This window comes from Vombatus ursinus, unplaced genomic scaffold (genome assembly GCF_900497805.2).
Source record: "Vombatus ursinus unplaced genomic scaffold, bare-nosed wombat genome assembly UNPS02000749.1, whole genome shotgun sequence".
Taxonomy (NCBI): domain Eukaryota; kingdom Metazoa; phylum Chordata; class Mammalia; order Diprotodontia; family Vombatidae; genus Vombatus; species Vombatus ursinus.
Window position 1 is genome coordinate 15,246,686 of NW_020940527.1, and position 14,857 is coordinate 15,261,542.

Below are 14,857 nucleotides of genomic sequence, written 5' to 3' on the forward strand. Positions count from 1 at the left end.
CTTTCTTTCTTTCTTTCTTTCTTTCTTTCTTTCTTTCTTTCTTTCTTCTCTCTGATATAGATATTACCCTCTTACCTGCCTGTGCTCTGCTCAAAGGGAATGTGACTTTTAATCTCTGAAACTTTTTTTTGTTTTGTTTTCTTAAAGACCAGACTTAACCCAAATCACTTGGTCCCAGACCAAGCTCTACTTGCTCACTGTTTGGGCCCTGATTGGCTTAAAATTAATGTAAATAGCAATTGTTTCCGTTTTGGCCAGAAATCCTGAAGGTCTTCCCCTCACAGATCTAATTTTTAAGAGGCCATTTTAATGAGGCTGGTGAATTTGCACAGCCCTCCTTCAGTTAAATACATTTCACTTGTATGTCGTGGCATCACCTACCTGATATCATGGTCCTCTTTAAGAACAAAGGACAAACAGCCGCAACCTCTGTGAGTAGAGAACTTCCAGTTGGGCAACACCATTTCTTTCTTTCTTCCTTTCTCTGTCTGTCTGTCTGTCTCTCTCTCTCTTTCTCTGTCTCTCTGTCTCTCTCTCTCTCTCTTTCTCCTTTCTTTATTTCTTTTTCTCCAGCTACCTTGAGTAGCATGCAAAGGTGTAGGTTAGATCTTTGTCAGATTTAATGCCTGAGACATTGTTGTTTAGTTGTTTCAGTTGTGTTTGACTTTGTGACCCCATTTGGGGTTTTCTTGGAAAAGATACTGGAGCATATTCTAACTTTCCTCTCCAGTTCATTTCACAGATGAGGAAATTGGGGCAAAGAGTGTTAAGTGACTCACCCAGGGTCACACAGCTAGAAAATGTCTGTGGCCAAATTTGAACTTAGGTGTTTCTGACTCCAGGATTAACCATCTATCCACTGTGCAACCTGAAACATTGTTGCATGATTTCTCATTATCTTTCCATTTAACTCATTGCTTACTATTATAACAAAAAATAAAAAGCAAAACAGCCAAGTTGCCAAATGATTCTGGCAGGTTATACTAAACCACTTGCCCAAGAGAGGCAAAGGATTCATATAGAAAGAATTTCAATGAATGATGAATCTATAGGTGAAGCTCCTGATTAAAGAAACCCCAAACTCTGTTAATCCTAATGCAAACTTCTCTTGATATACCTATTTAAGGTGCCTAAGGATCTGCTGTGCCTAAATTGATGCATTTGTAGAAAGTTCCAAAATCCCTATGTCAAGTTCATCATAAAACTGCAGATACTACCTGTTTTGGGATACTTTTAGTCTATCAGTAGCTCTGGCCTGAGTCGCATACTGGCATTGTGCAAGTTACTGGGAACACCTTTGAAGGCTTTATAGCTTGCAAAATAAATGTTCCATCAGCAATGACACAGGGAACCCAACCAATGGTAATGCTAAGAGCCTAAAAACATTTTAAAAAATGAATAGAAGAGATGATGAAAGAAATAGCCATCACAGAGGAGGATGGGCCATATTTTCATGTCTTGGGAATGAATTGTGGAAACATACAGAAACACATAAATACAAACACACACAGAGCCAATGGTCAGCAGAGCTCCATTTCAATTTAGTATATTGCTTCTATCCCTCAAGAGTCAAATAAAAAAAATTGAGATAGTTATTCAGAAAGTCCAGGACAACATTTTACCCTTAATTGAATATTCCAGTAGCCAAATAGATCTGTTATCTCACTAATGTGCATGTTCCCTCTAATACTTGCCTAAAGTAGGAAACTCTAATCCCATAAGTGCTCCAAATGTGGTCCACCCAACATATTCGTGGCCTATCTTGCTCTCTCCTAATATTGTAACGCAGCAAATGGAAGACATGATGTCAACAAGTTATCCTATGTGCTCATGATATTATCAATTCATCTTATTATTATTTTAGCCTGGATACCTACCTGGTTAATTCAGAAGAAAATAAAATGACACAAATTCTATTGCTAATCAATATGCAGGCACAGAAAGACAATTTTAGAGCACCAAATGAAAGATCTCTTTACTTATAATTATACATTGATATATTTGATTTTTGTCATATTTCTGTTACATAGTTTATATGGAATTGCAAAGTTAAAAACAACTTTGAGGCAACTAGATGCCAAGTGCATACAGTGTGCTGGACCTGAAGTCAGGGAGATCAAAGTTCAAATCCAGCCTAAGATATTATTATTATTAGCTGTGTGACTCGGGATGAGTCATTTAACCTCTATCTGCTTCAATTTCCTAATCTATAAAATGAGGATAATAATAATATTTACATCTCAGGTTTCTTGTGAAGATAAAATATAAAAATATTTACAAACCTTAAAATGTAACATACATACCAGCTATATAATAATAATGATAATAACAATAAAAATGATTTTTAAAACATTTTGTATGCAAAAATATAATAACAAGAATATTGTTTTTAGCACTTTAAAATGCTGAAAGTGATTTCAAATAACTTAGGTTCATTTAGACTTCATTTTAAGAAAAATAAAAGCTTTTGACATAGGCAGGGGAAGGATTTTGACTCCAATTTTACTAATGAGATAAACTGAATTTCATAGATTTCCTGAATTGTCCACATTCACATATCTACTATATGGTAAAAGCCAGTATTTGAACCCAATATTTTTTACTCCAAGTTTAATACTCTTCCAACTTCACCAGTTAGACCATAACCCTCCTAACTAGGACATACAATTTCATGGTAAAACTGCTTTTTAGATTAATAATGCTTCCCTGTAAGAATAGCTTCAGATTTATGTGCAAAAAAATTCACATTTGAATTAGATTTCTGGTGCTTTTACTCTCTGGATTTTTTTGCCTCCTGCATTTTCTAGTTTATCTGTCCCCCATGTATTCCAACATCTCATAGATATAAATCTTCTCAGACATATTACTAACTGAATAAAACCTAAAATTGCAATGGAATATTCAAGGAGAATTTCCCATGTTCAGCACTTGCTCAAATTGTGACTTCCTTTCTGGTAGGTTTTTTTTTTTTTTTTTGCAGCCTTATTCAATAAAGAAGTGCCAGCTGTAAAAGTTACTTCCTCAGTTTACATCCTGCATCCTCAAAGTTTTTAGCCCTGCCTGAATTGTTCACAGAGCAATTTTCCTTGAGATTTCATGAATTGGAAACCCTTTTCAACTTTGGGAGTGTTATATGCACCAAATAGATAAAGTTTGACCTTCTATTTTCAAATTCCCATCAATGCTTTCAAAAAAGAACTTAAAATATCATAGTGATCAGAGGCATGTAAAAGCCTCTTCCTGCTGCAAGTGTAAGATGTATCCATCAAATAGCATCAATATAATAGACTGCTGATATTGATTTAAATACCCTTAATTCAGTGACTAGTACATTGGCAACAGTCCCTGGGATGGAATCTCATCATGATAGAAGAATATTACTAAAAAACTGAAATTTCATTCTTTAACTTTAGGACAAAAGAAAATATAAATACTATTTATCACTTCTACAATATTTTAAAATATCATATGATAAATGAACAAATCTTAGTAAGACCACCATTTTACTTGTGCCTAATATCCATCCACAATCTGCAAACTAAAAATGATTAAGGAACTAGGAATTTTAAGATATAGAAGTGAGGAGAATTGCATTCCAGCTGAAGGGTTCAGCCTAAGCAAAGATTTAGTGGTAAGGAAATGGAGTAGAATGTAAGAGGAACTGCAAGAATGTTAGTTTGGAACTTTGATTGTAATATGTATATGGAGGGTGATATGTAATAAGCTCAGAAATATAGACTGGAGCCAGAAGAGGGAGTTACTTTTGATCCTAAAAGTAATAGAGAATCACTAGAGCTTAGAGAGCAGGTAGTAATAAGCTGAGACAATTTGATTGGAGAGGAGAGACATTTGATGAAGGCAGAATGAATGAATAAAAATGAATATGAATGAATAAAATGAATGAAATGAAAATGAATAAATTAAAAAAACAGATTAAGTACTTACTATGTAAATGATGTGCTAACTGCTGGAGGTACAAATACAAAAGCAAAGACATTGCTTTCAAAGCGATTACATTCTAATGGGGAAAATAACACAAAAAGGGCAGTGAGTAGGGGCCCTTTTTGATCCAGAAAGTCAAAATGATGTTGAGTAGGTACATATGAGAGTAGATTGACTTACCCTATCCAAAAAACAATGACATAATTGATTAGACCATAGTTCATGTTTACAGAAGAGTCAATGGGGAAGATTATTCCAAGAGGGGTCATGGCTAGTCATGAAACTCTAGAAGGTATGGCTGGAGAGTTGATAGTGACATAAATTATAGTTGGTGATTTTTCACGTCCAAGAGAGGCAACAACCAATCAAGAGAGGAGTTGTGGGAGTTTAGATGAGAAGTGATGAGGATTTGAACTTGAGTAGTCATGGTGTGAAAGTGACATGTGAGACAGATTTCATGGAGGTAGGTAATGCTTGGCAACTGATTTGATACAGGTTTGTGGGAGAGTAAAACATGAATTCAAGGTTGCTAGTCTGGATTTTGGGGCACTCAAAAGAAATAACATAGTTAAGAGGTGAGATCAAGTTGGGGAAATATGAGTACTGTATCAACCATTTTGATTTTGAAATTCCTGGGTACATGCAATTGGAAATGTCCGATGGCAGGTTGGTGATGCAGTACCAAAGCTCATGACAGAGACTAGAGATGGAAATGTAGACATGAATTTCTTTTTTGTGGACAATTGTATTTTATTTGGATAAAGATGATAGCTGAATCCATGAAAGATAATAATATCACTGAGAGAGAAAGAAGAGAAAGGGGAGAGAGAGAGAGAGAGAGAGAGAGAGAGAGAGAGAGAGAGAGAGAGAGAGAGAGAGAGAGAGAGAGAGAGAGAGAGAGAGAGAGAATAGAAGGAAGAAGGAATCAGGTCAGAGCCTTGGTAGTACACCCAAAGATAGGAGGTCTATAGATTTGAATCTAGGCACTGTCTATGAGATGATAATAAAGTTACTTTAATTCTCTGACCTTGTTTCATTGATAAAATTGTTAGCATTGACCTCACAGGATTGCTGTGAAGCTCAACAGAGATATGCAAATTGTTTTGTAAACCTTAAAGTTCTATTAATATTATTCATTTTCTAATTAAAAAACTCTAGCAATTAGAAACTTGTTACCTATTATATAATGGTATTCTACTTTTAGGCATTCATATCTATGTCATCTATATCTATATCTATATGTGTGTATACATATAAGTGTGTACATATATGTATATGTATATGTGTGTGTGTGTGTATTTAATTTTCACAGTCTAGGCAAGATGTCATATGTATTTTTTTTTCCTGGTGAGGATTATCGTACCAATCTTTTTACAGTGTTCATGGGTTTAATTGAGGAGACCCCTTAGCAATCTGAAGTTTGATGCTTCTAGACTAATGTTTTTTGGGAATAAGTGTACCTGGAGAGCCTTACCAACTATCTATAAGAAACTTTTTTTTTGACCTTGACCTGCACATGTTCCTTGGCTTTATGTTTCATATGATATTGGGTCCAGGGCCACATACTATCTGAAACAGAATCAATCCTTCTTTCCTTCCTTCCTTCCTTCCTTCCTTCCTTTAGCCCAAATCTCTCTGGTTTTCATAGTCTGGTCAACACTATGTGCCCAGTCCAAGCCTCACTTGGTCATTATTTGTTCCCTGATGCCTTGAGTGTAAATAGCAATTGTTTCTGTTTTATCTAGAAACCCAGAGTGTCTTTCCCTTCCAGATTGAGTGTTCCTTATTATATATTTATTAATTTATTTATTTTTAGTTTTCAAAATTCACTTCCACAAGATTTTGAGTTCCAAATTTTTCCCCTATCTCACCCCTCCCCCACTCCAAGACAGCATACATTCTGAATATCCCTTCCCCTAATCTGCTTTTCTTTCTATCAACCCCTTCCTTCTCTTATCCATTTTCCCTTCTATTTTCCTGTAGGGCAGGATAGATTTCTATACCCCATTGCCTGTATATCTTATTTCCCAGTTTCATGTGAAAACAATTTTTAACATTTGTTTTTAAAACTTTGGATTCCAAATTTTTTCCCTCCCCATCCACCCTCATTGAGAAGGCAAGCAACTCAATACAGGTTATACATGTGCAGTTATGCAAAACACTTCCATAGTAGTCATGTTGTGAAAAACTAACTATATTTCCCTTCATCATATCCCATCCCCCCATTTATTCTATTCTTTCTTTTGACCCTGACCCTCCTCAGAAGTGTTTGCTTCTGATTACCCCCATTCCCAATCCGCCCTCCCCTCTATCATCCCCCCTTGTCCTATCTTCTTCCCCCCTATTTTTCTGTAGGGTAAGATAGATTTCCATACCCAATTGACTGTGTATGTTATTCCCTCCTTAAGCCAAATCTGATGAGAATAAGATTCACTCATTCCCTCTCACCTTGTCCCACATCCCCTCCACTGTAAAAGCTTTCTCTTGTATTTTTTATGTGAGATAATTTACCCCATTCTACCTTTCTCTTTCTCCTTCTCTCAGTATCATCCTCTCTCAACCCTTAATTTTATTTTTAGATATCATATCTTCATCTTTAATTTACCCTGTACCCTCTATGTATTTATCTATATATTTATGTATCCCTTTATCTATCTATCTCTCTATCTATCTATCTATCTATCTATCTCTCTAACTCTATCTGTATATCTATATATATCTATGTATCTTTGTCTATATATGTATATATGTATATATGTGTGTGTGTGTGTGTGTGTGTGTATATATATATATATATACATATACATATACACACATAGAGAGAAAGAGAGAGAGAGAGAGATGTACATGTATACTTTTTCCCCCCTCCAATTGCCCTAATACTGACAAAGGTCTCATGAGTTACAAATATCATCTTTCCATCTAGGAATGTAAACAGTTCAACTTTAATAAGTCTCTTATGATTTCTCTTTCCTGTTTACCTCTTCATACTTCTCTTGAGTCTTGTATTTGAAAATCTAATTTTCTATTCAGCTCTGGTGTTTTCATCAAGAATGCTTGAAAGTCCTCCATTTCACTGAATGTCCAATTTTTTTCCCAGAATGATTATAGTCAGTTTTTCTGGGTAGGTTATTCTCGGTTGTAATCCTATCTCCTTTGACCTCTGGAATATCATATTCCAAGTCCTCCAGTCTCTTAATGTAGAAGCTGCTAAATCATGTGTTAACCTCATTGTGTTTCCACAATACTTGAATTGTTTCTTTCTGGCTGCTTGAAATATTTTCTCCTTGACCTGGGAAATCTGGAATTTGGCTACACTATTCCTAGGAGTTTTCCTTTGGGGATCTCCTTCAGGAGGTGATCAGTAAATTCTTTCCATTTCTATTTAGCCCTCTGATTCTAGAATATCAGGGCAGTTTTCCTTGATAATTTCTTGAAAGATGATGTCTAGGCTCTTTTTTTGATCATGGTTTTCAGATAGTCCAATAATTTTTAAATTATCTCTCCTGGATCTATTTTCCAGGTCAGTTGTTTACTCATGTTCCCAGCCAATTACTTGAGTTTTAAACTTTTTGTTAAGGTAGGCATCTGCTTCCAGTGTGGAGAATGTGCTGTCCCAAAATTCAGGGGTTTTGTGCAGCTGTGGTCAGAGATACTTTTAGGGACCTGTAAATTGTCAGTTCATCCAAGGTGGTATGATCAAGGGTGAGGTGTTACTCCTTTCCTGCCTTGGGTTCTGGTCTATGAGTGGCCACAAACACTGTTTTCTGCCTTGGAACTGTGAGGAGGATTCCCTCTCCACTACCACTACATGTTCCGCCATGCCAATGGTCCTCCTTGTCCCAGGACTGCCAACCAGAACTGTGATCCAGACCGAAGCATGGGTAAAGCAAGAGAATCCTGCCTCAGCATCATCAAATAGATCCCTGCAATCCCCCTCTGATCAGCCATTTGATCCACCATCTATCCATGGGCCAAGAGCTCTGGAAGCAGCTGCCACTCTGGGTCTGCAATGGGACTGGGGCTGGGATGGAACTCCTTTCTCACCATGATCAGTCAGATCTTTCCTACTGGCCTTCTAAGTTATCTTTGGCATTTGTGCGTTAAGAAGTCTGGAAACTGCCACAATTGTGCATGATTTAGTCCCCTGATAACTGCTCCAGGTTCACTGAGGCCCTGTTTTTGCCTGTGTGGCTCACCTTGAACTGTGCTCCTCTCCCAGACGGGTGCAATAAGCTTTTTAAATCAATCATTCAGGTTGTCTTGGGCTGGAAATATGTTTCACTCTGTCTTTTTGTGGGTTCTGCTGCTCTAGAATTTGGTTAGAGACATTTTTTTTCAACCAAAAACAGGGTATATTAAAGATTCACCATATTAGCCAGACTCTTAAGGAATTTGAGCATCTGTGAGCTATTGACTAGATTGCAAGAATCAGAGCAGTGGTTAGATTATATAATCACAACTTCTTAATGGAAACAAGATGGACCTTATATACAGAAAGACTATGGGAGAGGTCTAGGAGTGACCAAGAGTCTATGAGGTAATAAAACTCCAGGGACCTGGATCACATGGCCAAGAGAGAATGGAGCCTAGATAGGATTAAGGGTGAGATGGCCTGGGGCCATAAGGAGGTAAGACAATGGAGGGCTAAGCTAGGTTAAGGGTAAGAAAGAATTAGGAGATTGAGGGTAGCCATAATGACAGGCCAGTTGATGCAATTATAACCACTGGCTAATGCCAGAAATTAGGCCCTGTGGGAAAGTCCAGGGTTTTTCCTTTTTGGGGGCTAGATCCCATCCTCATAATTCCCCCCTCAAACAAATGGGACCCAAATTCTTTTGGTGTAAGGGGCAAAGGTCTCGGCTTTTGAAACTTCTTCCTGCTGCCAAGGGGTACAGAGCTGTCCCTGCCTCAAGGGGGTCCCAAAGAGGAGGCTGAATATAAGAGGATAGAACATCTTTAGCTTTCTTTGGATTCAGATAGTTCAGTTTTCCAACCATGTAGTATCAAATCCCCCTCATAGCCAGACTCAGGAATAGCCAGGTGGGTAATATTCCATTTCAAAGGAACATAATGGGGGGCTTCTGCTTCCAGGAGTCAAGATGGTGGAGTAAAATGGTAGTCACTCTCACCCTCCCTTATCAACCTCTGAAAACCCAGAAAATATCACCCCAGAAAAAACCCTGGAACAGCTGAACCAGAAGAAAGAAGGGGTGCAGCAGTACAGTAGCCCAGGTAGAAAGAGGGATTAACAGGAAAGGCCCCTCTTACCCTTGGGGAAGGGGAGTAGTACGGAACCAGGAGTCACCCAGCCAGCTAGTGGAAAAACCCACTTTAGCACACCTGGAGGAGATTCTGGTGCCTTGGCATTCTACAGCAAATGGGTCTCCCAGTGCCTCAGCAAAAATAAGGGAAGCAGCACTACAAAGGGCCCCAGGCAGATAAGCACCCTGCAACATTTGTCTGAAAGGAGTGGAAGAAAGCAACGTACAGTTGCCCAAAAGTTCCAGCCTTGCTGATTCCAGCCCAACCCCAAGCAAGCTGTCAGAACCCTACAGCCTCCAACTTCCAACCAGGAAGAGATCCCCGAAGCACAGGTGGTTGAGCAGGCAAACACCAAGAGCTGGACTGAGTGCCTCATTGAGGATGGGGGAATCCATGTAAATCAGCTCAGAAAACCACGAAGTGCCTAGGCATTCTACAGCAAAGGAGTCTCCCAGTACCTCAACAGAAATAAAGGAGGCAGCACTGCAAGGGGCCCCAGGCAGATAAACACTGGTAGCATCCATCTAAAAGGAGTTGAACAAAGCTAAAGGAAAGGAAAAGTAGGCAACCTAGACTGCCTGAAAGTCCCAGCCTTGCTCATTCCTGCCCAACACCAGGTAAGCTGCCAAAAGCCTACAGCCTCCAATTGCCAACATAACAGGCCCCAGCATACAAAGTCAGTGACCAAGACCTAGGCTCCAAACACAAGAATCTTGGGTCAGTGCCCTCTGCTACCCAGCAGGAGAGCATAATCTCTTTAAAGGCCAGGGAATAAAGAAACACTATGAGTAAAAAGAAACATATAACAGATTCATATTATGAGAAGTGTGATGATCAAGATAGAAATTCTGAAGAGGACAACATTGTCATCAAACCCAAATCTGCAACATCAAAAGGGAATATGAACTGGTCTGAAGCCCCAAAGGCCTTCTTAGAAGAGCTCAAGAAGGATTTTAAAAGTCAAATGAGAGAGGTAGAGGAGTCCTTTAAAAGTATAATTGGCCAATTGGAAAAAAAGTACACTGAAGAAAACAAGTCCCTAAAAAACACAATTGGCCAACTAGAAATTGATCTCCAGAAGTATTGGATAAGTTACCAACTCCACCAACAAGTATTAGTGTTCCAATTTTCCCACATCTCCAACATTTATCACTTTCCTGTTTTTGTCATATTAGCCAGTCTGATAGGTGTGAAGTACCTCAGAGTTCTTTTAATTTGCATTTCTCTAATCAATAGTGATTTGGAGCATTTCTTCATGTGACTATAAATTTCTTCATCTGAAAACTACCTGTTCATATTCTTTGACCATTTATCAATTGGAAAATAATTTGTATTTTTATAATTTGAGTCAGTTCTCTATATATTTGAGAAATGAAGCCTTTATCAGAATCACTGGCTTTCTGTTTCCCTTCTAATCTTGATTACATTGGCTTTGTTTGTGCAAAAAAAAATGTAATCAAAATTATCCATTTTTTATTTCACAATATTAATCTCTTGTTTGCTCATAAATTCCTTCCTTCACCATAGATCTTACGTGTATAATATTCCTTTCTCTGCTAATTTGCTTATTGTATCACCCTTTATGTCTAAATCATGTACCCATTTTGTCCTTATCTTGATATAGGGTGTGAGATATTGGTCTATGCCTAGTTTCTGCCATAGTTTCCCCAGCAGTTTTTGTCAAATAGTCAGTTTTTATCCCAGAAGCTGGAGTCTTTGAATTTATTAAATATTAGATTATTTTAGTCGTTGGCAACTGTGTCTTCTGTACCTAACCTATTCCACTGATCCACCACTCCATTTCTTAACCAGTACCAAATAGTTTTGAATGATTGTTGATTTATGATACAGCTTTAGATCTGATACATCTAGGCCACCTTCCCTTGTATTTTTTTTCATTAATTCTCTTGATATTCTTGAACTTTTGTTCTCCCAGATAAATTTTGTTTTTATTTTTCTAGCTCTATAAAATAAGTTTTGATAGTTTGATTGGTATAACACTGAAAAAGCAAACTAATTTAGGCAAATTTGTCATTTTTATTATACCATCTTGGCCTATACACAACTGGTATTTTTCTAGTTATTTAGATCTGACTTTATTTGTGTGGAAAGCCTTTTGTAATTGTGTTCATATAGTTCCTGGTTTTGTCTTGGCAGGTAGACTCCCAAGTATTTTATATTGTCTAAAGTTATTTTAAATGGAATTTCTCTATTTGTTGTTGTTGGGCTTTGTTAGTAATATATAGAAATGTTGATGATTTATGTGGGCTTATTTTATATCCTGCAACTTTGCTAAAGTTGTTAATTATTTCAATTAGATTTTTAGTTGATTATCTAGGATTCTCTAAGTATATCATCATATCATCTGCAAAGAGTGATAGCTTTGCTTCCCATTAGCTCCTCATTGCCTACTCTACTTCCTTCAATTTATCTTTCCTCTTTTATTTATGAAGCTAACATTTCTAGTACAATATTGTATAACAGCAGTGATAATGGACATCCTTGTTTCGCCATGATTTTATCAGAAATGCTTTCAGCTTATCCCCATTACATATAATGCTTGCTGATGGTTTTAGATACATGGTACTTGTGATTTTAAGGAAAACTCCATTTATTCTTATGCTCTGTAGTGTTTTATTTTACTTTTTTAACAATATTTTATTTTTCTTAATTAGATATAAAACAATTTTTAATATTCATTTTAAAAAATCTATTCAAAATTCTTTCCTCCCCTTCCTTTCCTCCCTCTTCCCTGAGACAGTAAGCAATTTGATATAGTTCATACATGTGCAATCATGTAAAACATATATCCATATTAGGAATGGTGTGAAAGAAAGCAGAAAAAAAACACATACACACAAAATAAAGGAAGTGAAAAATGGTATTCTTTGATCTGCATTCAGGTTCCATCAGTTCTTTCTCTGGCAGTAGATAGCATTTTTTTTCATCATGAGTCCTTTGAAATTGTCTTGGATCATTGTATTGCTGATAATAGCTAAGTCATTCAGAGTTGATCATCATATGATATTGCTGTCAATTTTCATGCTTCTCTTGAGTCTTGTATTTGAAAATCAAATTTTCTATTCAGCTCTGGTCTTTTCATCAAGAATGCTTGAAAGTCCCTTATTTCATTCAATGTCCTTTTTTCCCCCTGAAGGATTATACTCAGTTTTGCTGGATAGGTGATTTTTGGTTATAATCCTAGCTCCTTTGACCTCTGGAATATCATATTCTAAGCCCTCTGATCTCATAATGTAGAAGCTGCTAAATCTTGTGTTATGCTGAATGTGTTTCCCAAAATACTTGAATTGTTTCTTTCTGGCTCCTTGAAATATTTTCTCCTTGACCTGGGAAATCTGGAATTTGGTTGTAATATTCCCAGGAATTTTTTTTTTTTTTTTGGATCTCCTTCAGGAGGTGATCGATGGATTCTTTCAACTTCTATTTTACCTTCTGGTTTGAGGATATCAGGATAGTTTTCCTTGATAATTTCTTGAAACATGATGTCTAGGCTCTTTTTGTTTCTTTGATCAGGCCTTTCAGTTAGTCCAATAATTTTTAAATTATCTCTCTTAGATCTATTTTTCAGGTCAGTTGTTTTTCCAGTGAGATATTTTACATCATCATCTATTTTTTTCACTCTTTTTTTTGTTTTATAATTTACTGATTTATCATAAAGTCATTAGCTTCCATTTGCTCCATTCTAATTTTTAAGGAAGTATTTTCTTCAGTGATCTTTTCCATTTGGCCAATTTTGCTTTTTAAGACATTCTCCTCCTCATTGACTTTTTGGATCTCTTTTGCAATTTGCCTTAGTCTATTTTTAAGGTGTTATTTTCTTCAATTTTGGGGGGGATCTCCTTTAGCAAGCTGTTGACTCATTTTTCATGATTTTTCGCATCACACTCATTTCTTTTCCCAATTTTTCCCCTACTTCCTTTACTTGCTTTTTTGTTTTTTTTTGGTTAGGCAATGGGCTTAAGTGACTTGCCCAGGGTCACACAGCTAATAAGTGTTATGTGTCTGAGTCCGAATTTGAACTCAGGTCCTCCTGAATCCAGGGCCAGAGCTCTATTCACTGTGCCACCTAGCTGACTCCCCTTTACTTGTTTTTCAAAATCCGTTTTTGAGCTCTTCCATGGTCTCAGACCAAGTCATATTTTTCTTGGAGGCTTTGGATGTAGGAGCTTGGATTTTGTTTTCTTCTGGTTGTATGTTTTGATCTTTGTCTTGAAAGTAAGATTCTATAGCCTGAGTTTTTTTTTCCTCTGTTCACTCATGTTCTCAGACAATTACTTGACTTTTAAAGTCTTTGTTAAGGTAGGGCTCAGCTTCCAATTTGGAGGGTGTACTGTCCCAAGCTTCAGGGGTTTTGTGCAGCTGTTTTCAGAGATGCTTCTAAGGACCTGTATTTTCTGTTCTTCCAAGGTGATATGATCAAAGGAGAGGTGTTTATCCCTTTCCTGGCTATGCTCTGTTCGATGTGTGAAAACAAGCACTCTTTTCTGCCTTGCAACTGTTTGGAGGATTCCCTCTCCATGCCACTACAAGCTTTGCTACACGAGTGCTCCTCCTTGCCCCAGGACTGCTGCCCAGGACTGTGACCCAACTCCAAGCATGGGCAAAGCAAGAGAATCCTGCTTCAGCAGCAGCAAAGAGATTGGCATAATCCCCCTCTCATCAGCTGCCCAACTCCCCCCCCCACTATCTGTGAGCCCAGAGCTCTGGAAGTAGCCACTGCTGCCAGCACCCCAGGGCTGCACCAGGGTTCAGGCCTGATCATGCTCCTCTTTCACCCAGGTCCAACAGACCTTTACTACTGACCTTCTAAGTTGTCTTTGGCATTTGTGGGTTAAGAAGTCTGGAAACTGCCACAGCTGCCCTTGATTCAGTCCTCTGAGCCCTGCTCCAGGTTGGCTGAGGCCTGATCTTTGCCTGCATGGCCAATGCTAAACTGTGCTCCTCTCCCACCCTGGCACAACAGACCTTTCCAATAAACCATCCAGGTTATCTTGGGTTGGCAACTTGTTTCACTCTGTCTTTTTGTGGGTTGTGCTGCTCTGTAATTTGTTTAGAGGCATTTTTTTTTTTTACTTCTAGGCAATTGGGGTTAAGTGACTTGCCCAGGGTCACATAGCTAGCAAGTGTCAAGTGTTTGGTCTGAGGCCGGATTTGAACTCAGGTCCTCCTGACTTCAGGGCTGGTGTTCTATCCACTGCGCCACCTAGCTGCCCCATTTAGAGGCATTTTTTTCAGGTATTTGGAGGGGTTTGGGGCAGAGCTCAAGCAAGTCACTGCTTTTACTCTGTCATCTTGGCTCTATCCACCTCTAGCATTTTTAGTAGGAATGGATGTTGTATTTTGTAAAAAAAACAAAAACAAAAAATAAACAAACTTTTTCTGCATTTATTGAGGTAATTATACAATTTCTGTTAATTTTGTTATTGATATGGTCAGTTATTCTGATATTTTTCCTAATATTGAACCAGCCCTACATTCTTGGTATAAATCCCACCTAGTCATAGTGGATTATTATTGTGATAAATTGCTGTAATCTCTTTGTTAATAAATTATTTAAAATTTTTGCATCAATGTTCATTAGGGGAATTTGTCTATATTTTTTATCTGTTTTGACTCTTCCTGGTTCAGG